This window comes from Lagenorhynchus albirostris, chromosome 1, assembly GCF_949774975.1.
Source record: "Lagenorhynchus albirostris chromosome 1, mLagAlb1.1, whole genome shotgun sequence".
NCBI classification, from domain to species: Eukaryota; Metazoa; Chordata; class Mammalia; order Artiodactyla; family Delphinidae; genus Lagenorhynchus; species Lagenorhynchus albirostris.
The window spans coordinates 51249901-51273845 of record NC_083095.1 but is presented as its reverse complement, the minus strand read 5'-3'; positions in this window follow the sequence as shown (position 1 = coordinate 51273845).

The window sequence follows — 23945 nt, the reverse complement described above, 5'->3', positions numbered from 1 at the left end:
GGAAGAAACCTACCTAAGGAGACAAAAGACCTGTATGCAGAAAATTATAAGACACTGATGAAAGAAATTAAAGATGATACAAATAGATGGAGAGATATACCATGTTCTTGGATTGGAAGAATCAACATTGTGAAAATGACTCTACTACCCAAAGCAATCTATAGATTCAATGCAATCCCTATCAAATTACCACTGGAATTTTTCACAGAACTAGAACAAAAAATTTCGCAATTTGTATGGAAACACAAAAGACCCCGAATAGCCAAAGCAATCTTCAGAACGAAAAATGGAGCTGGAGGAATCAGGCTCCCTGACTTCAGACTATACTACAAAGCTACAGTAATCAAGACAGTATGGTACTGGCACAAAAACAGAAAGATAGATCAATGGAACAGGATAGAAAGCCCAGAGATAAACCCACGCATATATGGACACCTTATCTTTTATAAAGGTGGCAGGAATGTACAGTGGAGAAAGGACAGCATCTTCAATAAGTGGTGCTGAAAAAACTGGACAGATACATGTAAAAGTATGAGATTAGATCACTCCCTAACACCATACACAAAAATAAGCTCAAAATGGATTAAAGACCTAAATGTAAGGCCAGAAACTCTCAAACTCTTAGAGGAAAACATAGGCAGAACACTCTATGACATAAATCACAGCAAGATCCTTTCTGACCCACCTCCTAGAGAAATGGAAATAAAAACAAAAATAAACAAATGGGACCAAATGAAACTTCAAAGCTTTTGCACAGCAAAGGAAACCATAACCAAGACCAAAAGACAACCCTCAGAATGGGAGAACATATTTTCAAATTAAGCAACTGACTAAGGATTAAGCTCCAAAATTTACAAGCAGCGCATGCAGCTCAAAATCAAAAAAACAAACAACCCAATCCAAAAATGGTCACAAGACCTAAATAGACATTTCTCCAAAGAAGATATACAGACTGCCAATAAACACATGAAAGAATGCTCAACATCATTAATCATTAGAGAAATGCAAATCAAAACTACAATGAGATATCATCCCACACCAGTCAGAATGGCCATCATCAAAAAATCTAGAAACAATAAATGCTGGAGAGGGTGTGGAGAAAAGGGAACACTCTTGCACTGCTGGTGGGAATGTGAATTGGTTCAGCCACTATGGAGAACAGTATGGAGGTTCCTTAAAAAACTACAAATAGAACTACCATATGACCCAGCAATCCCACTACTGGGCATATACCCTAAGAAAACCGTAATTCAAAAAGAGTCATGTACCAAAATGTTCATTGCAGCTCTATTTACAATAGTCCGGAGATGGAAACAACCTAAGTGCCCATCATCGGATGAATGGATAAAGAAGATGTGACACATATATACAATGGAATATTACTCAGCCATAAGAAGAAACGAAATTGAGCTATTTGTAATGAGGTGGATAGACCTAGAGTCTGTCATACAGAGTGAAGTACGTCAGAAAGAAAAAGACAAATACCGTATGCTAACACATATATATGGAATTTAAGAAAAAAAAATGTCATGAAGAACCTAGGGGTAAGACAGGAATAAAGACACAGACCTACTGGAGAACGGACTTGAGGATATGGGGAGGTGGAAGGGTGAGCTGTGACAGGGCGAGAGAGAGTCATGGACATATATACACTAACAAACGTAAGGTAGATAGCTAGTGGGAAGCAGCCGCATGGCACAGGGATATCAGCTCGGTGCTTTGTGACCGCCTGGAGGGGTGGGATAGGGAGGGTGGGAGGGAGGGAGACGCAAGAGGTAAGAGATATGGGAACATATGTATATGTATAACTGATTCACTTTGTTATAAAGCAGAAATTAACACACCATTGTAAAGCAATTATACCCCAATAAAGATGTTAAAAAAAAAAAGTTTGGTATAAAGAAGGTAGTCAATAAGTGCTTGATGAACTAAATGTGCTCGTTCTTTTCTCTGTTACGCTCTTGAGAAGCTAGAAGTTTCACTTGCATCTCTATATTAATCTTGGAAAAAATTTTAGTAGCCTGAGTGTCAGTGCGTATATCAGTTGAAGAAATAAGAATTGGAATAAAGAGATTCCGAAGCAGGTGGACTTTGCCTGGGCAAAGATTTCTATACACATCTAAAGAGTTTATGTGGACCCCACTATACTATTACAGCAATAATGATAACTGAAATTAGGGCTGTTTCCATAACATAATGTAGATATGTACCATGCAGCAAAGATTATAGTGAGCTCATAGGGAGAGGGTGGAAGAAATAAAGACTATACCCTAACACAGATAAGGCAGGAATACTGTAAATAAATAGATGGAACAAGTTCAGTCTCTCAATCCTTCTCCCGACACAATGCTTGTGGTAGCCTTGCTACTAACGTATGGTCTATGGATCATCGACATTCCTATGACGTGCAAACATCCTAGAAATGTAGAACCTCAGGCCTTACTCAGGGCCTAATGAATCACAGTCTACTTTTTAACAAGATTCAAAGGCAAGTAATACAATAAAGTCTGAGAAACACTTTACTCCATCTTTTATAAGGTATCACAATGCACCAGTAATGAATAATGGGTAAGACCTAAGGTTAGACCATCCTTGATGAAATACTGAAACAGGACAATGCTACCTAAACATATCAATACTAATAACATAACAGTATACGTGATTCCTGCTTTGATTCACATTTAACAGAGCAAAGAACTGGAAAACTCAGTGCTGTATTAGGTGTTTGCTCAGCCACAAAACAATTCCTCAGGGAAGACGTCAACTCTCTACAAACAGTAATGCATGAAGGTTTCCATATTAGTGCTCAAAATGTGTGAAAGAGCATGGGTGAGTCAGCAAAGGCAATGCTATCCCTTACTTATAAGCCTTAAAATCTACATCAGGAAAATACCACTGGCAATGGTCAAAGTAGGAGCACATCAAAGTCTATGAGGCACCATTGATGCATGCATGGATAGGGATAACAAGTAATCTAATTCAAGAAATTAATTTTAGTCTTTCAGGAAAATGGAAAATAAAAATGTGTCCATTCAGTATTCATTTTTCAGAGCTAATTAACCTCCAACCCCTGGGAGACACGAGCAGCATTCAAACCTCTTGAGCTCATTCACTTAGACTCGCCCCCCTCCACAGAGGACGTAGAACCCTGGTCCCAAACCACGCTGCCTCCACAGCTCTGCTGGAATGTGTGGAGTACAGAAAGTCACAGAGATACCTGGGCAGGATCCATATACCAGAATCAGAGCAAACTGGGGAAAGGAACTCTCTGAGGACACCCTGCAGCCCAACCTAAACCAACGCCCCATAGGAAAGGGACATTAAGGACTGCTGTGGCTGAGCCTCCTTGGGTACAGAATGAGAGGTCTGTGTTGGACCAAGCAGGGAGGAACTTTGCTGGTGTTTTAAATTGCATGCTTAGCCAAATCGTGAAGTATTGCTTTTTGGACTCAGCATCTTTGTCAACTTGGTCCTCACTTTGCTTGTGATGCCTTGTCATGGTCACCGAGGAGCTGAAGTTATTCATTATGGATTATGTGTACACATTTCAGCAAGGCAGTATCTGTCTCTGTCTTCACTATCAGACATCACAAGGTTAATGTGGAAAATGCTATCTGGGTGTTAATCATTTATGAAAACTGCTGCTGAGCATAAGAGGACGGAGAGGGCCAGGAGTACCTAAGAAAATGCATTTCCTTGCTATAATATGCATGCATAAGGGAAGGATAGACTGAGATGCATATCCTGGCAACTCCAGATGAAAATGGGTGACGACGTGCCTCCTTTCTAGGACACAATCAGTATTCTTAGTACTTGCATCACACACATTATGGTGTTTCAGGCACATTTAACCACTTGTGGCCTGCAAGCTTTTCTGTTCTCTAAAAACAACATCTACCAGGGCAATGTACTTTGGGCTTTGCCACAGAAAAGAAGGGGTGGGCTGCTATAAAAATGCTGTTCCTGTATTATACATGGAAGATCGGTTTGTTTGACGCTTTTTAGAGGCATTGTGAGAAGAGGAGATTATATAAAAGTGAATCCTTATGTCTCTTTCAAATGCCAAAGCCTTTTCTTTTTCATTTTAACAAGTGAAAACCTTTTAAAATCTTTTAGAATACATACTGGATGGGCAAAAATTATAATGTTCTTTACTTCTCAATAATGAAATTTACCTATGCCTTATGAGTCATTGTTTTCTCACCTTTGCCAGTTAAAGATAACTCAGGCTTTCCAGTTTGAAATTCAGTCTCTTCTGAGTAACTGCTCAGTCCCTCCAGGATCCCCCCCTCACATTCTTCCCTTCCTTCTCACTGGGCACCAGTTGGGCTCAGGTCAAAGAGGAAGGAGGGTGCAGGGGAGAGGTGTGTGCCATAACCTGCACTTACTGCCCTCTCTTGAACCATCTTCATCTCTCTGGCCTCCATCTGTGGCAGCCAGGTCCACACACCTGGCCTCCTGACGCCATGAAATGCACCAAGTGAGCAGGTTCCTTTCAGCCACTTCAGGGGAACTTAGGGTGGGGGCGGGGGGCATGAGCTTTTCTGATGGATCCTCACACTACATTAGCGAACTCTGAAAGACTACATCCTGAGAAATCCACTGACATATAGCTACTTTATCATCCTGGTGTCATACTGGACACATGGTTTGCCTAAGGGTTTCACAGAGGTCCTACACTATACCCAAGGCAAAACACACTGCTCTCAGACCCCCTAAATCCATATGAGATTTTAGTCGCTACCACCTCCCCCAAGACTCACCAAATCGGGAGGGTGCACTGGGCCCTCCTCAGGGACCCGAGCAGTATCTAAGCTCAAGTCACATACCCTTCCAATTCTCTTATCCTCTCTGGCCAGGAAAATGGTGTTTACCTCAAAGGACAAGCTTCCCTTCCTAGCAGCTATCGTTCAAATTCTATGCACTGAATCTTCCAAGATTCAGGCCTTATTATTTAAAGCCAAGTTTTAGAATTCATGTAATTTATTTTTCTGACCTGAGTCCCTGGCTCTTTCGAGTGAAAGCTGCAGTTTTTTAAGACTTTTATCTCTGCTATAGATATATAAAGTGTGCACAAGAACTCAAAAGCAAAGAATTTGACTCTCTTCTTTCTGCACCATCAATTCCCTACACAGCATAGCAACACAGATAACTTTTATGCTGTTTTCAATGGTAAGACAAAGGGAAGAGGTAGAAGGAATTGAAAAATACAGTTTCATATCAAAGTATAACACAGCTACACATTACTTCTTAAACAGGGGATGCTGAACATCATTGTGCATTTTCTGGATAATGCAGGATTCTTATTGGTCAGGGTGGTAATTCTCTTCTGTATCTGTCTTTTAGTTTCACTGTCTCACCTCTCCTGCCAGACCGTGAGCCACCATGGCTATTTTGATGGCCACCTTCAGCAGTTTCTTCTCTGCCTCTTTTTCAGTTTGTAGTTTCTTGTCTGCTATGAGGTGGGAAGCCAGATAACCAAGCTTGTTAAAAGTTGTGTTTTAAAGGAAAGCCAGTAAGGCCCTGCCCCTAGGAGTGAAGTGCATGCCTTTGTAACTGCTATGTCAGCCTTCAAGGCTGGCTTTTCTTCCTTCTAAGTTTGGGCTGAGTTCCCAAGGGTAGAAGTTGTCAGAAATTCAACCTCCGAATAAGCAGGTCATTACTTAATTTAAAGCATAGTATGTATCATTCTCCTTCATAAAAATGACACAATAAAAGCTTTGTAATTTATACCATGGGCATCGTCTGAACTTAAAATGGGAGTCAAAGCCCAGCAGGGTATTTTCAGACATCTCTACAAAAGGCGCACACACCATTAGGAAGAAATGGGTTTTTTTCTTTCTCTCTGTTTTCATGGACTAAAGTGTATTTCCATTTCCCTTTCCCGTGAGAACAATAACTTCAGTTATTCAGAGTTCAGACCTTTGACCCAGCTGCCACTGAGGAGCTTTCAACCTACCATCTTAAGTTGTGAAAGACAGGTACACAAACTGGGCTGTAAAACCTAGACATTTTCTTAAAACTGCTTGAAAATATCTCAGCCTAGAAACAAAGTCAAAGATAATGTAAGACACTCAGGTTAATCCTCAAGAAATTCTTAATCACCTAAATAAATACATTAGACAGCAATTATCTTCAACCAGCCTACTGACCTTTTGAGAGGAACAAACTTCCTAACTTCAAAGCTGAGATCTTTCAGCTCTGAGGGCGCTCGATTTTTCTCAAAGATCAATAGCAAAGATCCTCCTGGTGAATAGGTACCAAGGATCAGCCATACAAGAGCAATTCCACAACCTCATGAAACCCTAGCAATATGTAAATTGTGGTTTTTGAAACTGAAGACATTCAATACCAGCTCACTGGAACTAGAGCCTTCTGTCCAGTTGGGTTTTGTTGTGTTTCTCTTTTTTTCCACCTCTCACTTGGTAATAGGAGAAATGTGTTACACTAGCAGGTTAAACACCCAAACTTACTCCCGTTTTACAATAAACGTCTAATTAGCTCCAATCTTTGTACCTGCCTGGATAATATAGTATCCACATTTTCCTACCTACTCCCAGCAGCAGCTTCACCGTTGATCTCCCGGACTTCTTGGTATAATAGGATTTTTGTCTCTTACTTTTGCTTGTGTTGGACACTCCTAAAGTAATTCTTTATACTTAGTGGTACATAATAAACGTTTGATGGATTCATTCATTTATTCAGGAAATATTTTTTTGCATGCTACATGCTAGATGAATGAACATAGTCTCTTCCTGTATTTGTTATCCACTGCTGCATTAAAATATTACCACAAATTTAGCAGCTTAAAATAACACACATTTATTATCACACATTTTCTGTGGGTCATGGATTTGAGCACTGGCCTCACAGGCTTTATAATCTAGTGAGGCATCCAGTCAAATTCTGTGACATTACGTTCTGATGGGCAGCGCCTACAACTTTAGATGCAGGCAGAGGGCAGGATGGTATAAAAAGGCTTAGATGTGTGGAAGGCAGCATTCACACACATGACTGGGCGGCCCCTGGTGTGAGGAATGAGGTGAAGGAATGGCAAAAGAAGTGGGGCAGGACCAAAGACAGCTCCCTCCCTTTGCCACCATGTTCCAGCTGGGAACTCGAGACGACAGAGAATTCTAAATTTGAATCTAGCTTATCAAGTTATCATGAGCATGCATTTGTCAACCACCAATATGCTATGTGGGCCACCATCTGTATTCTTGCACCAGGTTCCTCAAAATTTAGGGGTGGACCTGGTGATAATATTATGATAAATAGATGCTTTGTGGCCTGACCCAGATCAAAATGGAAGGAGACTGTCTTGTAGTCTCTGGTGAGAATTTGTAAGAAGCGGCAAAGCTGCAATGTGGGAGGGGGTCAGGGCTCCATGTAGTCGTTAAGAGGAATGGGAGAATATGACCAAAATCTAATTTAGGATGGGAAAGACAGAGCCAGGGACCCATGAGGTCATCCTTAGAAATGTAAAGTACCCCAGTCACCTGAGATTGGTGCCACTCTAGTCATTGACAGAAGAGGCAGAAGGAAAGAATACAAACTTTTATGCAAGAGAACTATGTTTCAAGCATAAAAAATTACCTCACTTTCTTGGAGGAACTGGGACTGGGATTCCCATAATGTTTATGCATGGGGTCAGTGGTAGAGAGACCATGACTTATTACAGTAGTTTTGTCCCCAGGCAAGGCTGGGCTGGAGAAACACAGGACCTTAACCTCACAAATGTCTATATTTTATTTCCTCCTGCTCAAAAGTTTTCCATACTCTCTGAAACACATTTTTGAGAAATGTGCAAATATCATCTTCTATTTGCTTTCAGATATGTTCCCAGCTTTTCTCCTACTAATTTCATTCTCAGGCTCTCTTGTCACTTGGGCTAGATTGGAAAGTGAGGGGAAGGAAAAAAACAGGTATTTCTCTCACTCTTTCTGCCTTAGAAGCATCGCCTGGAATGGTCACATCTCCATAACTCCAAATCCTGCAGTTACAGCTCTGATTGCCTTAGTTTTAGCTCCCTCCAAAGAACCCATTGTTTTTTCCAGCCCTACAGGTATTAGCAGCTTCCTGCTGTTGTTAACCTCCAACTTATTCCACTCTTCCCTATTAGGTCTAAGCTAATTACTTGTGTATCAAAGAGCTCAATATTAAATTCCTTCTGGCTGAAATGTCTACAGTGGTTTCTACTTTCCTAAGTCAACCCAAACTGACAAGCCTGTCTCATCAAATCTGTCAGTACAAGGAAGTCCCAGCAATTGACTGCTAGGATTTACTGTGATGTCCTTATATTTATGGGGTTTTACATGGCAACATGAAAGATGATCATCCATATTAAGGCAAATAACTGTGTGTTTTTCAGCGGCTAATAAAAAAGGAGGAGTGACTCAAGCTTGGCCAATCAGATGATTATTCTTTCTTTGGTCTAATATGGGAGCTAGCAGTACTAACAGTAAGAATAACACTACAGTTATATCATTTGAAGTCACTCAAAGTCTCGTCACTGAATCCGTTTCAGTTCAATTTGTTGCGCAAAGTGATCTCAAACTTTTAAAGAAAGTTTCAGCAATTCTGTCACCTTAAAGAAATGCATGTCCTCTCTTTCTATTCTTTATTCTTTTGTCTCCAGATGAAGCTTTACCTCTTCTATGATTAGCAGATTCTCTTTGTTTATTGCCAAGGCAGGCTTTTCACTTTGGGCTGTATCCTCAGTATTTTCTAGATTCCTGATATCTTATGAATCACCTCCCTTTTCTTTATCTCTCCCTTCTTCCTCCTACACCCTCCCACCCGATTTTATACAAGATTCTACCTATAACATGGCAAAATAAGCAATGGCATGTCTAGTTTGGAGCGACACCTCACATCACTTGTAGCCAAGATCATCTCAGCAACACATCACAGAGTCAGAAGAGAATTGGTAGTCCTCAGTGGGAGCTGGCACTATCCAGCGAGGCAACAGGGGTTCAAATCCCAACATCTCACATACGAGCTGTGTAACACTGGGCAGATTATTCAACCTTTGTACCTCAATTTTCCCAGTCGCAAAATGCAGGTAATTGTAGTACCTACCTCATAAGGTTGTAGAGAGGCTCAAATGAGGTCATTCCTGTAAACATTTAAGACTAGTGCCTACCTCCATAGGAAGCACTTAATAAATACATGGCATTTGGAGCACAGAGGGCAGATCTCTAAGACACATAAATCCTCTTATCAATCTTGACATCCTTGGCACTTAAAACAAAATTACATTCACTTCTAATTTGCGATGGAGAAGTTTCACAGAAATTTGAACAAATGACTGCAGGTATCTCACATACATACATTATACAATAGAATTTATTTTAAAAATGTACATTTCAGAGGGACCATGATTCTGTGGTTACACTTGAAGATGTAATTAAAATATCGCCACCTAGAAAGTTATCATCATCTTATCTTTCAGGGTTATTTTTTGGTAGAAGTATTGTCCTTGAGACAGAGGCAACGGCAGATCCCTTGTAAAATGTCAAAAATTTATAGAAATCATATTATTATAAGGTAGAATAGATGGTGTCAGATACACGTGCTTCCTTAAGCACTTGTTTAATCTACTTCAGTAACCTTTTAAAGATTAAGATGAAAATTGGTATTTTAGTGTAAGCCTGCATGTCAGGGCATTTAGACAGTTTAGAGCTGGCATATCATTCTGTTAAAGGTTAAGTTCCATCAAACATAAAAAATTATCATCCCAGCCTAGTAAACTTTAATGTCCAAAATCAGGTCTTTTCAACTCCTAAAATATTGAATTTTGCCTCTTGCAATATAGCAGTCAGAACTGTGCTTTTTCCGAAATGTATTTTCTGATGAAGAAAAGCACTTAAAAACACTATAGGCTCAAATGAAATGTATCCTTGTGCACAGTCACCTCCTATGATAGGAAATCTCACCCTAACCACTTTCAAAGTTGTCAGTACCGCTTGCACTTAAAAGTGAGCCAGAACCACATAGAGCACAGACATTCTTTAAATGATTCTAACTATTCTTTGTTAAACATTTTCTTTTACAAACACTTGTGTTTATGATTATTATGTATAATAATTATTTACAGATACATGTTGTGTCTTCGACATTAGCAGAGAGGAGTCATTATCAAAAGTAAAATATTTAATTTTCTATACAATTTTAAAGGTTGCACTCCATTTAGTTATTACAAAATTTTGGCTATATCCCCCATGTTGTACAATACATCCTGTCGCCTTACACCCAGTAGTTTGTACCTTCCACTCCCCGACCCCTATTTTGCCCCTCCCCACTGGTAACCACCAGTTTGTTCTATCTGTGAGTCTGCTTCTTTTTTGCTATATTCACTAGTTTGTTGTATTTTTTAGATTCCACATATAAGTGATATTATACAGTATTTAGGTTTGTCAAAAACCTAAACACAGAGCTATCATACAACACAGCAATTCCACTCCTGGGTATATATTCAAAGAAACAAAAATACTAATTTAAAAAGATAAATGCACGCCAATGTTCATAGCCACATTATTTATGAAGTGCAAAATATGGGAGCAACCTAAGTGTCCATCAACAGATGAATGGATAAAGAAGATGAGGTGTACATATATAAAATGGAATACTACTCAGCCATAAAAAAGAATGAAATTTTGCCACTTGCAGCAATGTGGAGGGACTTAGAAGGCATTATGCTAAGTGAAATAAGTCAGACAGAGAAAGACAAAAGTAAAATATTATTTAAAAATTGGGTGTTTTTGTTATTTTTATTGAAAGATAGTGTGATTTAGGGTTTTGGAACCTGAGAGTCCTGGTTTCAAAACATGGGCCACCCTTTACTGTGCGGCTGTGAATAAATTACCTCCTATCTCTAAGCTTCAACTTCCTCATCTGCCAAAGGAGAGTGTTATCAGGAGAATTATGTGAAACATAATATGGAAATCTTTTGGAAGAATGTCTGACTTATGGAGGCATTCTTCAGATATTAGTTCCCTTCTACTTCCTTTCACAAAAAACAAACTTGAAATGGGAAGATTTGTGATTGTGTAATGTGTTTCATCCACATACACTAAAAAGTGAACATTATCCAGTCTTAAAACACCAATTTGTGGCTTTAGTTATAGTTCCTTCATAGACATTCATTTCTCTCCCCATATGACTGTGACCCAAGGAAACCATTCCTGAGATAATAATAAAACATTTAATAAAACTTTATCTACTACAATTATCTTCTGGCAGGATCAAACTATAAGTTAATCTACTGGGAATAGTCACAGGTGTTGGTTAGTACCTACCCAAAGTTGGAAGCATTCTGGCTTTTTGTGGGCCAAAGGGAGAGATCAATATGGAAAACAATACACTAAGTGGAAATCTGTCACAAGGAAGAGCAGTTTTAAGCTTCCAATCATCCTATCTTGAGAACCAGGAAAAGTCTTCATCACTCTGCTATTACCCTCATGGTTTAACTCTAGTCCAGGTTGATTCCAAAGCTGGATTTCTGCCAAAATCTATATTCATTTAACAAAGAATTCTGAGTACCTCCCTTTACCCCCAAATGCTCCCCTTACCCTCATCCCTAGTCTCAGGGCAACCTCTCTGTACTGCCATGCAATTTGTAATCTGGCTCACCTTTCTAACACAAGACACTTGAGCTTTCCAGAAAAACTCATTGAGGTTGGAGTTGAACTAAAAATTGACCAAGTCTTAGTCATTGTCATTAGGAGCTCAAGAAACTCCTTGAAGAGGTGCTGAGATGTTGCAATACTTCTCGCTTGGTTTTGAGAGGCTTCTTGACAATTAGATAACAACTTATGAATAGAAGCATGTTTTTGGTAACTACACTCACATTAGACTGGGGGGTCTAATCACTAGGCTAATTTTTACAATAAAGTTACTTTAAAGTGCTATAAGAGCATAAAAGTAAGTGTGACAAACTCTAGGGGTAGAGGATGGGAAAAAAGAAGCTTCTCAGATGACATTTTAAAAAGCCATTGAAAAATACAAGTATAGCCACCAAGATCACCAAGTTAAAGGGATTCTTAGAAGGTGTATTCCAGATAAAGAAAATAACTTGGGAAAAAAAGCATGAAGATATGAAAGAAAAAGACATACGGAGGAATGTTAAGTACACAGATATGCTATTTAGTGTTGGTCCCACAAGTACTGATATTTTTATAAAAGTATTTGTCCCTAGGTATTCTCTAATAAAAGAAGGAAAAATCAAATACATACTTATACACCTCCATGCTGTTGCTATATGTATTTTTCACATTCTCAGAGCACTCTCCAACATTCTCTCCCAGTGAGAGATTTTGTACTTTATACTTTCAATGAGGGTGAGCACACCATCATGCAACAACTCTCAGGCAATGAGCTTAATGCTTAAAATCTGATGGCCTTATCCAAGCTTGTTTCTTCATACAACTTTGAGGAATGAGTGAAAATGGTGAAATTCAGAAAACTCACTATATTTTAGTTAATCAACCCGATGCGTTTACCACATAATTTATAAACTATATGTTATAGTAGTTTATTTTCAACCTCTTTTAAATACTTTAAAGGCATCTAATTTCTACTTCTGCCTTTTATGTATGGCATATATCAGTTAAAGTAAGGGAAATCTGCTTTTATAAAATAAAATTTAAAATTTAACGAGTGCTATTTAGGTACAGAGCCATGATGAAATAATTAGTATCAAACTTATCCTCCTAACAACTTGCAGTTGGACCAGAATTACCCTCTCAACACCTAGAAAGCCAGATCAGACAACAAATAGTGGAGGACTATGGTCCCTAGAGTATACAAACAAGATGAACCCTGTAATCATTACAGCTTTTTTTTCCTAGATCCACTTGTGTTACAGTACAAGAGGGGGGAATCCTAAGCAGACTATAGGAATTTCGCTGAGTTAAGGAGATAGAGATAAGAGTTTGGGAATGCTGTGGTGGCTCGAATCAGATCCATTTGAGACCTTGGTCAAATACACAACTACACCTGGGTAGGGTGAAACTCCATGACACTTGGCAAAGGACAGTTACCAGAGGAAGAACCTATATTATGGAGATATAAAATTATAGATCACAGAAACTCCAAACATGACAAACACAAAGAAATAAATTACCACAAATCTATATTTATCACCTCCTAGTTCTGTGGGTTAGAAGCCAGGCAGGCTGCACCTGGGTCCTGGATCAAGGTTTCACAAGGCTACAATCTAGGACTCAGCTGTTTCTTTCTGGAGCTCAGGATTTCTTTCCCCTCATGCGGTTGTTGATATCCATGAAGTTGCTAAGATCAAAAACTAGGAGTCATTCTTAATTCCTTTTTCCATCATTCCTCACATTTAATTGTTCATAATATTCAGCCATCTCTACCTCCATAACCAGCCACTATTCACCATCAAAAATGCTAAACCTTTCACACACTTACACCACCATCTCCCCCCACCCCCAATTTTAAAAGCTTACAGCTGATTTTCCTGTTTCTTTGTTGTCCTCTTCCTCCTTCTTTACTCTATTCACAGAAGCCCAGACTGATATTTTTCAAATCCTACGACATACCTTATCACTCCTCAACATACTGTGTATCAAATTTAGTGCTCTATGATAAGTGAAAGTTTTCATTGGCCTTTTTCTTATGCATGATATTGAGAAGCTTTTCATATATTCTAGAGTTATTTGAATTTTCTTTCTTGTGAGACACTATTCATAGCCTTTGCCAATTTTTCTATTGTGTTTCTGGGCCTCTCTAAACTGGTTTTAAGAGTTCTTTACAGATTAAGGAAATTAACCATTAATTATAATATGAATTGTAAATATTTTCATAGTTTTTTTTTGATTTCTAGTTTTGGACTCATACTTAAAAAGGACTTTTCCACTTAACATATTATAAAAATGTTGTTACATGATTTATTCTAATATTTTCATAGCTTTAAAAAATTTAGCTCTTTGATAAATTTGAAGTTTTTCTGAATTTAGAAGAGGATCAAATTTTATTTCTCTTCCAGATGTTTACCCATTCTCCCAAAGCCATTTATTAAATCTGTCTTTTTACTACTAATCTTAAATGCCATTTTTTATCATAAACTAAAGCTCATGAATTTACATGTTTCTGGATTTTCTAATAAATTCCATTATCTGTCTGTCTACTCAAGCACAAGTATCAGGCTATTTTTAATGATTATAGACTTAGTAATACATGTTTAAATATGTGAACCATCTAATATACATATACACATACATTTCTAGCTATTTTTACTGATTTATTTTTCACATGAACTTTAGAATCCATGTTTCCTGACATAAAAATATTTTGTTATCATTTTCATTAAAATCCCATTAAATGAAAAAATTAATTCATCCATGGAGAACTGTCAATTTATAAGTTGTTTCCCCCAAACCCATGATGAGTCTCCACTTCTTGGAGCCTTCTGTGTGTATATAATTTTAGGGCTGAGGAGTGAGAGGAGTAGTCTACAAAACAACCAGCAAAGGAAATATTTATTGAGCACCTACTGTGTGCCAGGCACTGTAGTATGTGTTGACCCTTATATTACTTCATTTAATGTCAAATGGCTGACCAGGAAAAGTGTCCATAACTATTAGCACGAAGAGCTCAATTTCCTAAAATAGTTAATAATAAATATAGAGTGGTAAATGTGCTTAGTTGCCACAAAACACCCAGATGCTAGATAAATTATAATAATATACTTTTAAAAGCAGATCTAGGCTCAATTGAAAGTGCAGAAAATCTCTAAGACTCAGATAAAAGTAAGACTAAGTTGAAATTATGGACTCAGAACTCTGCTGACTTTGTAACAAAGCCAGTACATGGAACTTACAGTTTGGGGAATTAATACCTGCTCTAAGAATAAGAAATTAGGCCTTGGCAGCAGTAAAGTCACTTGTAGCCCAAAACCACTGCAGAAAGAAGACCAGGCACTCGACTGCGCTTTACCCTCAGTGAAATGTTTAGTGGTAAAAATTTCACTCTCCCACAAAGAGAACTTCAAGGAAACCTGTTTATTTCTGCTACTTCTCTTGAGGAGGGGGTGTGTGAGTGGACAGTACTTAAGAATGACAGTCCTGGGTGGTTTTGGTAGGTACCATTCATTGGACTTATTCATAGTTTGGTAAGGGATTTTTAACATTAATGATGCTGAATTTTTTCAAATGTGTTTGTCGCATCTATTTAGATCATATGAATTGTCTCCTTTAATCTATTCTTGATTTAATTGTTCATTATCCTTGCATTGTTAGAATAAACCCAACTTGATGGTTAAGTATTGTTATTTAACATTCCGCTGAAACTGAATTGCCAAACGTTTAATTTAGGACTTTTTCATTTAGATTAGTAAGTAAAGTTTACTTATAAATTAATTGCTTTTCATATTATCCTGGACTATGTAACAATGTACATAAAATCACTTTCACATGATCTTTTAAGATAAGAAATCTACTAAACCTATTAATTTATTAATTTACACTTATATTCAGAGGGGAAAGAGATAGACAAAAAGTTCCTGAACATATGTGTAGAGAATGGAGTTAGATACCCTAGATTGGATGTCATCTTCCATGAGAAATAATTGGTTTGTAAGGATTTGAGATTACAGTTTACATTCTTCAAAAGATAATGTTATGCCTTTGAAAACAGGATGTTTCACAGAGGACTTTCTACAGATAAGGACACAAGGACACCTAAATGGTTATATGATACAGAATGGCTACCAATATAAATTCTTATATATAAGTCTATTCCAAACAGGTGGTAAATACATATATTTTTGTGTGTGGTCTTACCTTTCATGCCTCTGAAAATACCTTTAAAATAAGAGTTCTATCTACTTGAACTTCATAAACAGTTCTTATTTGTCTGGAAATCCTTTTTCTACCAATTGCTAATTAGAACAGTTGAGAGTTTCAAGGCTACATAGAGAATTTCAGAGCATAACTGTATACTTAAAATCAAATTTAAAAGCATATGTATTATTAAAAAAGCATATGTATTATGATATACATATTTTTTAAAAGCAAGATTAGCAATGACCTTCTTCCATAACATTAGAATGAGAGCATCTGTTTCTTGAATGTTTACCAGAGCTCACCAGTAAAATCAGGTAGGCCTAGTGCTTGGTGTTTGGGTTTGGAGAGGGGAGAGCACATTTTTATTTTTAATGTCTCGTAAGGTTTTCCATTTCTTCTTGAGACAGTTTGGTATGTTTTTCCAAGAAATGGTTTATTCCATCTAAGTTTTCAAATTTATTGGCATAACATTTTTCATAGAATTCTAACTTTTCTTCTTTATTTTACCTAGAATTATGGTGTCTTTATCATATATTGTTTATTTGTGCCTTCTTCCTTTATTCTTGATCAAGCATGCCAATAACTAGACTATTTTATTTTTATTTTCAGAATACCAGCTCTTAGTTTTGTTGATCTTCTTCTCCATTGTTTCTCTGCTTTCTATTCTAATAATTTCTGCTGTTGTGTTTATTAAGGCTTTTCTCCTATTCATTTCCAGTTTAGTTGCTTACCTGACTAATTCTCAGCCTTTCTTCTTCCTTAGAATTACAGGCTATACATTTCCATTAAATTCTATTTTCACTCCATTCCTCCACTCCATTTATTTGTAGTATTTTCATTATCTGATATCAACTGCTATCAAATATTTTCCAATATCTAGTATTTTCTGACATTTATTAACTATAAATCTCACCCCATGAGGTATTTAGGACATGTTAATTTCCCAACATCTGGGGTTTCTAAGTTACCTCTTTTACAGTTACTAGTTGCACTGTGATCCAAGAATATGACCTGTATGACACCAAACTTTTGGTGTTTTTGAGATTTGGTTTATGGCATGAAACGTAATTTTTATAAACTTCATGTTTTTGGCATGAGTTTTTACTCTCTAGATCAATTTTGTTCATTGTGATATACAAATCCTTTATAACCCAACCACATATTTGGTCTGCTTCATCTAATTATTGAGAGAAGTTTATTAAACTCTCCATGATTGTTGACTTTTTAGACTGCATACTTTCATCAATTTTTCTCTATATACATGTTTTGAGATTATGACATTAGGAGCATGAAATAGCACTTTATATCTTCCTGAGAACTATTCTTTTTATCATTATATACCAACCCTCTTTACCGGTAAAGTATATTTTTTGTAAAAATAATATAGCTTCACCAATCTTCTTCTGGTTAATATTTACCCAGTATGATTTCCTCATGCTTTTACTTTCCCCCTTCCTGTGTTTTATGTTTTAGGGCTCTCTCTTAAGAACTTAACAGCAGTTTTGTTTTTTCCAGACTGGCGAGCTCTGTCTCTTAACTGTGAGTTTAGTCCCTTTGGATTTATTTTGATACTGATACATTTACAGTTTTACCATCATGTTCTGTGCTTTTTATTTGCCTTGCTCTTTCTGTGCTTCTTAGTTCTCCTTCCCTACATTTCATTAAACTTTTTCAGACTTTTCCACTAACTTTATCAAAATTCTGCTTTATTGAACCAAATGAAGTTGCTAACATTTGACCATTTTTTACTTACAAAAATGGTAATATCATATAGTTTAGTAGTCGGACTTAACATACAGGTTTGACTTAACAATATCTAAAATTAGTCAGTCTCTCTACCTCCTGTGAACGATATGAGGACATTAGAAACTTCACACCCACCATCTCTTGTCTGAATTATTGCAATAGTGTCCTAACTCTTCCTTCTATCTGTTTTCTTCTTCTCAACAGTTAACTGCCAACACAGGATCCAAACTCATCTTTGTAAAATATAATTCTTGTCCTGTCACTCCTCTGCTCCAAAACCTGCAGTTGTTTCTCATCCCAACACCCGATATATACCTCTACATCTTCTAGCCCCCATTCCTCTCTAACTTCACTTCCCACGGCACCCAAGCTTATTCTGAGTCAGCTGTTCCTCAAACACGCCAGGCAAGCTCCGTCCTTGGGACGTTTGCATCTACTCTTCCCTCTGCCCAGAATCTCTTTCCACCTTCAGATTGTTGTTCAAGTGTCACCCTCTCAATGAAGCCCACTCTGACCCCCTATTTGAAACTACAACCCATCCAATTTAGGATTTCTTATTTCTGCTCTGTTTTTTATTTTCTTTAACATGTATCCCCACCTGAAATACTGTATGATTTTACTTTGATAGTTGTCTTTCTCTCCCCTCCAGAATGAAATCTCCATGCGGGCTGTGACTTTTGCTGTTTTGCTCACTGCTGTATCTCTTGCACCTAAAGTGTTTGCCTGACCCATAAATACTTGTTAAATTAATGAATTAATAGCCTCTCATAGGCCTTACTTGTTACCGTTCATTAGTATTCTATTTCCACCTTGATTTATAACCCCCAAATGAGCACGTATTACCACCATTGTTTTATATAACCATAATGTGTTTTTGTTTTTGTTTTTTTGCGGTACGCGGGCCTCTCACTGTTGTGGCCTCTCCCATTGCGGAGCACAGGCTCCGGACACGCAGGCTCAGCGGCCATGGCTCACGGGCCCAGCCGCTCCGCGGCATGCGGGATCCTCCTGCACCGGGGCACGAACCCGTGTCCCCTGCATCGGCAGGCGGACTCTCAACCACTGCGCCACCAGGGAAGCCCATAATATGTATTTTGATTTACTGTACGTTTAATAGTTTGCTTGCTCAGCACTCCATTTTTCTTCTCATGCTTCCTTTCTGGGTATGACTTTTTTTCTTCCTATAGTACAGTCTTTGGTTGTTTTTTTAGTGTCTCTTAGTAGGAAACTCTCAGTATTTGTCTGAATATGGTTATTTTGACTACATTCTTAAATCATGGTTTACCTAGGTATAGAATTCCACATTAACAACTTCAAAGATCATTCTACTATTTAAGGGTTTCTATTATTGCTGTTGATAAATTAGCTAACAGTCTATCACCCTCTTTGTATGTCATCAGTGTTTACTCTCTGCTGCTTTTATTTTTTTGTTGTTTTGTTTTTGGGTTTTTTTTAACATCTTTACTGGAGTATAATTGCTTTACAATGGTGTGTTAGTTGCTGCTGTATAACAGAGTGAATCAGCTATACTTATATATATATCCCCATATCCCCTCCCTCTTGCGTCTCCCTCCCACCCCTCTAGGTGGTCACAAAGCACTGAGCTGATCTCCCTGTACTATGTGGCCCTTTCCCACTAGCTATCTTTACATTTGGTAGTGTATACATGTCCATGCCACTCTCTCACTTCAACACAGCTTAGCCTTCCCCCTCCCCGTGTCCTCAAGTCCATTCTCTATGTCTGCTTCTTTATTCCTGTCCTGCCCCTACGTTCTTCAGAACCTTTTTTTTTTTAGGTTCCATATATATGTGTTATCTGCTGCCTTTCAAATCATCTCGTCTTCAATTTCATTTTAATATTCCAAATGTGAATTTAATTTAACTGATCTTGTGTTCAGATTCATTGTAATTACTGAATCTGAGAAGTCGTGTCTATGAAAAATCCAGAAGAATCTGGAAAATTCTCAATTATTTTCTATTTCAATAATATCCCCCCTATTTTCCCAATTTTCTCTGTCTAGAACCCATCTATAGATGTACATGTTCAATTAACATTTAGTGATCCCTGTTTCGCCATGTTTTCTATCTCTTTATCTCTCAGGCTGCATCCTGGATAACTGTCCCAAATATGCCTTACTAGTCATGAAATTCCTCTTAAGCTATCTCTGGTTTTATCTTTAAGCTCTTCTACTGAACAATATATTTTAATTTCTAGCAACCAATCATGTCATTTTATAAAATTTGCCTGGTAATGTTTCCTCTTGTTTTATACATCTAATTTTTGCCTTCTTTATTACTTTGATAATCTTAAATACTTATGCTGTGGTTTGTGACTGATATTTCTACATTTTTAGAGGTCATGCCCTGTATTTGTTATATCTGCTAAGTCATTCTCAACTTTTTTCCTTGAAATTTTGGTAATTTTGGATCATTAGCTTATACTGACCAGGGCTTTATCTGTCTGTTTCTGTAGAAACAATAGGCATCTCGTCTGCTGTTTACTCCAAAGAAAATTTTTGTTAATTTCCTGAAGTTACACATTAGGTAAATATGAAAGGAAGTCCTGACTACAAACTTTTATGAAACAGTTATTTCTTTATGTTCTACCCAGTGTCAAAAACCAAGTTTGACCAACTTGTTTTGTCATACTCCCTAACCAAATGAGCATTTTCTTTCCTATTCCATTATGTTATGAGGGTATAGGTTTTTGAAGGTTTGGGCTTTTTATAAGAAACTCAGTTCCAACTTCCTCTCTTTATCCAAAGCCCCGTCTCCTCTCACCACATAACTCTTAAAATTCTAGGCTCCTGAAATTAACTGCTGTTTCAGCCCTGTGCTTCCTAAATGAGTTTCCCTCTTCATTTTTAGGAGCTAGAAGTGTTCTTTACTTTTTAGATCCCTAGTTCTGGAATTTAAAAGATATTTTTATATTTTATATGTTCATAAATATTTTATAGTGGGAGTATTTTCAGGTTGACTACTACCACATTCCTGGAAACCAGAGTCCTTGGAGGGTTTCAAATATGGAGTGGATTTCAAGAAAATCTACATCAAAGATATTTGCCTTGAACAAGGAGTAGCTATCAGGGCCAAGGCTCCTACAGCATATGGGAGATAATAATGAGAAAAAGCCCTGAAATACTTTAGTATCATGTGTTCCAGTGAGAAGGAGCCTAGAAGAACTGGCCAGAAAAAAAGCTACTCACTTATAAATCTCAGTAAGAATTTGACACATTCCATGTCTATAGTCCTTATGCAGAAGGCACTGTCTTTGAGAAGAATTTTCTTGCATCTCCCATTCACTATGTCAACACCAAGCTTCTCAAGTATTCATCCCATTATCCCTTTCTTTGAGAGTCTTAAATTTTAAGCATTCATATGGGAACATAGTAAGAGCTGGAGGCATAATTACTCATGGTCATGGTGACTGTTCTGAAGCTGTGTCAAGCTGTGAACATATATATTCACTATTAATTAAAATAAACACTAATAATACTTTCACTCTCAGACTAGATATATCCAATTATAGTTTGTAAATGTCTTGTGTTATAAACTCTATCCTTTCTACGAGTGTTTTCATTCTGCAGGGTATATTTTCCCTGTTAACTATGAAAATTGGTTGCAACTGCTCATTAATTGGGACACTTGTTTATATAGTCTGGCATAACTTGGAACATTAATTAAAGCAGTGCATGTTTCAAATGCACATGCCCTTTCTAATAATTACTGAATTGGCTGGAAGAAGGGTGCATATCTGTGAGGTATAATAAAATGTATATACTCTGTTGCTTTTTTGGTAATACAACATGACTCCACAGACATGGGGCATTATGCTTAGTAAAGGGATATAAATAGGTCCATAGCACCTTATCTACAATTTCAAAATTCACAAAGACTCTAAAAACTGAAAGCCTTGTTTTGTAATTCATTTGGCAACAACACCCACCTGAATTCTTTTAGTGGTAAAATATGATGTGAACTGATATAAGTGCATTTAACCCACTTAGTGTGACTATTTACACATTTTACTGAATAAATATTAAATACAGCACAATGCCCCAGACCTGGATGAGGTATTACACAATACACACATATACAAAGTTGGCATGACATTACCTGTCTGAAATCCAAAATCATTCTGAACACTGGAAGACATTCGGTTTAATATTTTCAAATAATGGATTGTGGACCTATAATAAGCTAGTATAACAAGCTATTAGAAATATTTTTTAAAGGACTAAAATATCTGTGAATTTGGGAATCTTACAAATTGACGCAAGAGAACTTTCCTGAATCACAGTTATAATTCCTTGAAAAAGCTTAACAAAAAAGTGACTGTATATGATAACATATTATCAAAATGTAAGGCAAATAAGTTGTAATTCTGTAGTGAGTACTATTATTTTTAAGCATATTTGGAATTAAGATGTAAATTAAGTAACCAATATGGCATTTATAGCCACTAAAGGATGGTTGAAAAACTAGGAGAGTAAGCTCCTTGGAGTTATGTGCATGTTTGGGGTTTGCAAATTTTAACCCAGGGTTTCTCAACAACCATGTTATTGATATTTGAGTCCAGAGCAATCTTTGTTGTAGAAAGCTGCCCTGTGCACTGCAGGATGTTTAGCAGCATCCTCAGCCTCTACCCACTAGATGACAGCAGCACATCTCCTGCCCAAGTTCTGACAATCACAAATGTCTCCTGGCATTGCCAGAAGTCCCCTGGGGGCAACTCAGCTGAGACACAGTCTTTTTTTTTTTTTTTTTTCACTAAAAGAATTTTTTTTTTATTGGAGTATAATTGCTTTACAATGGTATGTTAGTTTCAGCTTCACAACAAAATGAATCAGTTATATATATACATATATTCCCATATCTCTTCCCACTTGCGTCTCCCTCCCTCCCACCCTCCCTATCCCACCCCTCCAGGCAGTCACAAAGCACCGAGCTGATCTCCCTGTGCTATGCGGCTGCTTCCCACTAGCTATCTACCTTACGTTTGGTAGTGTATATATGTCCATGCCTCTTTATCGCGGGGAAGGGTAAACGGTGACAAAGCGATAAAGAGACACAGTCTTAACCCAACTTTTGTATAAGACTGCGAAAGTAGTAAAAGTAGTTTCACATATATGTTGTTATATTAAACATATCACAGAACAACCCTGTGAGGTAGGTATTATTATACCCAGTTCACCAATGAGGAAACTAAAGTCCAGGGAGGTGAAGAAACTGCCTCAACCACACAGCTACTGAGTGATCAGCTGGGACTCACCAGTCAGCTCAACAGCCAGTTCGGCCACGTTCTCCCTCCAGCATCATCCTGAAGAGGGTATTGGGTCAATGAAACATGATGCAGATCATCTTTGATTTTTTTTAAGTAGAAAAATGCATTTTGGAACATTCATTAAATCATTTCAGCACAAATTATTAGAGAAATGCAAATCAAAACTACAAATGCAAATCAAAACTTACACTACTGGTGTGAGTTATCACCTCACACCATTCAGAATGACCATCATTTAAAAGTCTATAAATAAATACTGGAGATGGTGTGGAGAAAAGGGAACCCTCCTACGCCGTTGGTGGGAATGAAAATTGGTACAGCCACTGTGGAAAACAGTATGGAGTTTCCTCAAAAAAACTAAAAACAGAGTCACCGTATGATCTAGCAATCTCACTCCTGGGCATATATCCGGACAAAACTCTAATTCAAAAAGATATGTGCACACCTGTGTTCATAGGAGCACTATTTACAATAGACAAGACACAGAAACAACCTAAATGTCCTTCCACAGATGAATGAAGATGTGGGATATATATACATATATATATATATATATATATATACACACACACACATACAATGGGATACTACTCAGCCATAAAAAGAATGAGATAATGCTGTTTACAGCAACATGGATGGACTTAGAAATTATCATGCAAGTGAAGTAAGTCAGAAAGAGAAAGACAAATACCATATGATATCACTTATATGTGGAATCTAAAATATGACACAAATGAACCTATCTATGAAATAGAAACTGTCTCACAGACATAGAGAATAGACTTGTGGTTGCCAACGGGGGTGTGGGAGAGGGGGGAATTGAGAGTTTGGGGTTAGCAGATGCAAATTATTATGTAGAGAATGAATAAACAACAGGGTCCTACTGTATAGCACAGGGAACTATATTCAATATCTTGTAATAAACCATATTTGAAAAATATGAAAAAGAATATATACATGTATAACTGAATCACTTTGCTGTATGGCAGAAATTAACACATTGTAAATCAACTATACTTCAATAAAATAAATTTTTAAAAAAAATCATTTCACCATGCACAGCAGATGACTGCTTACGCAAGACACTCATCTCTGGGTCTAAGTCA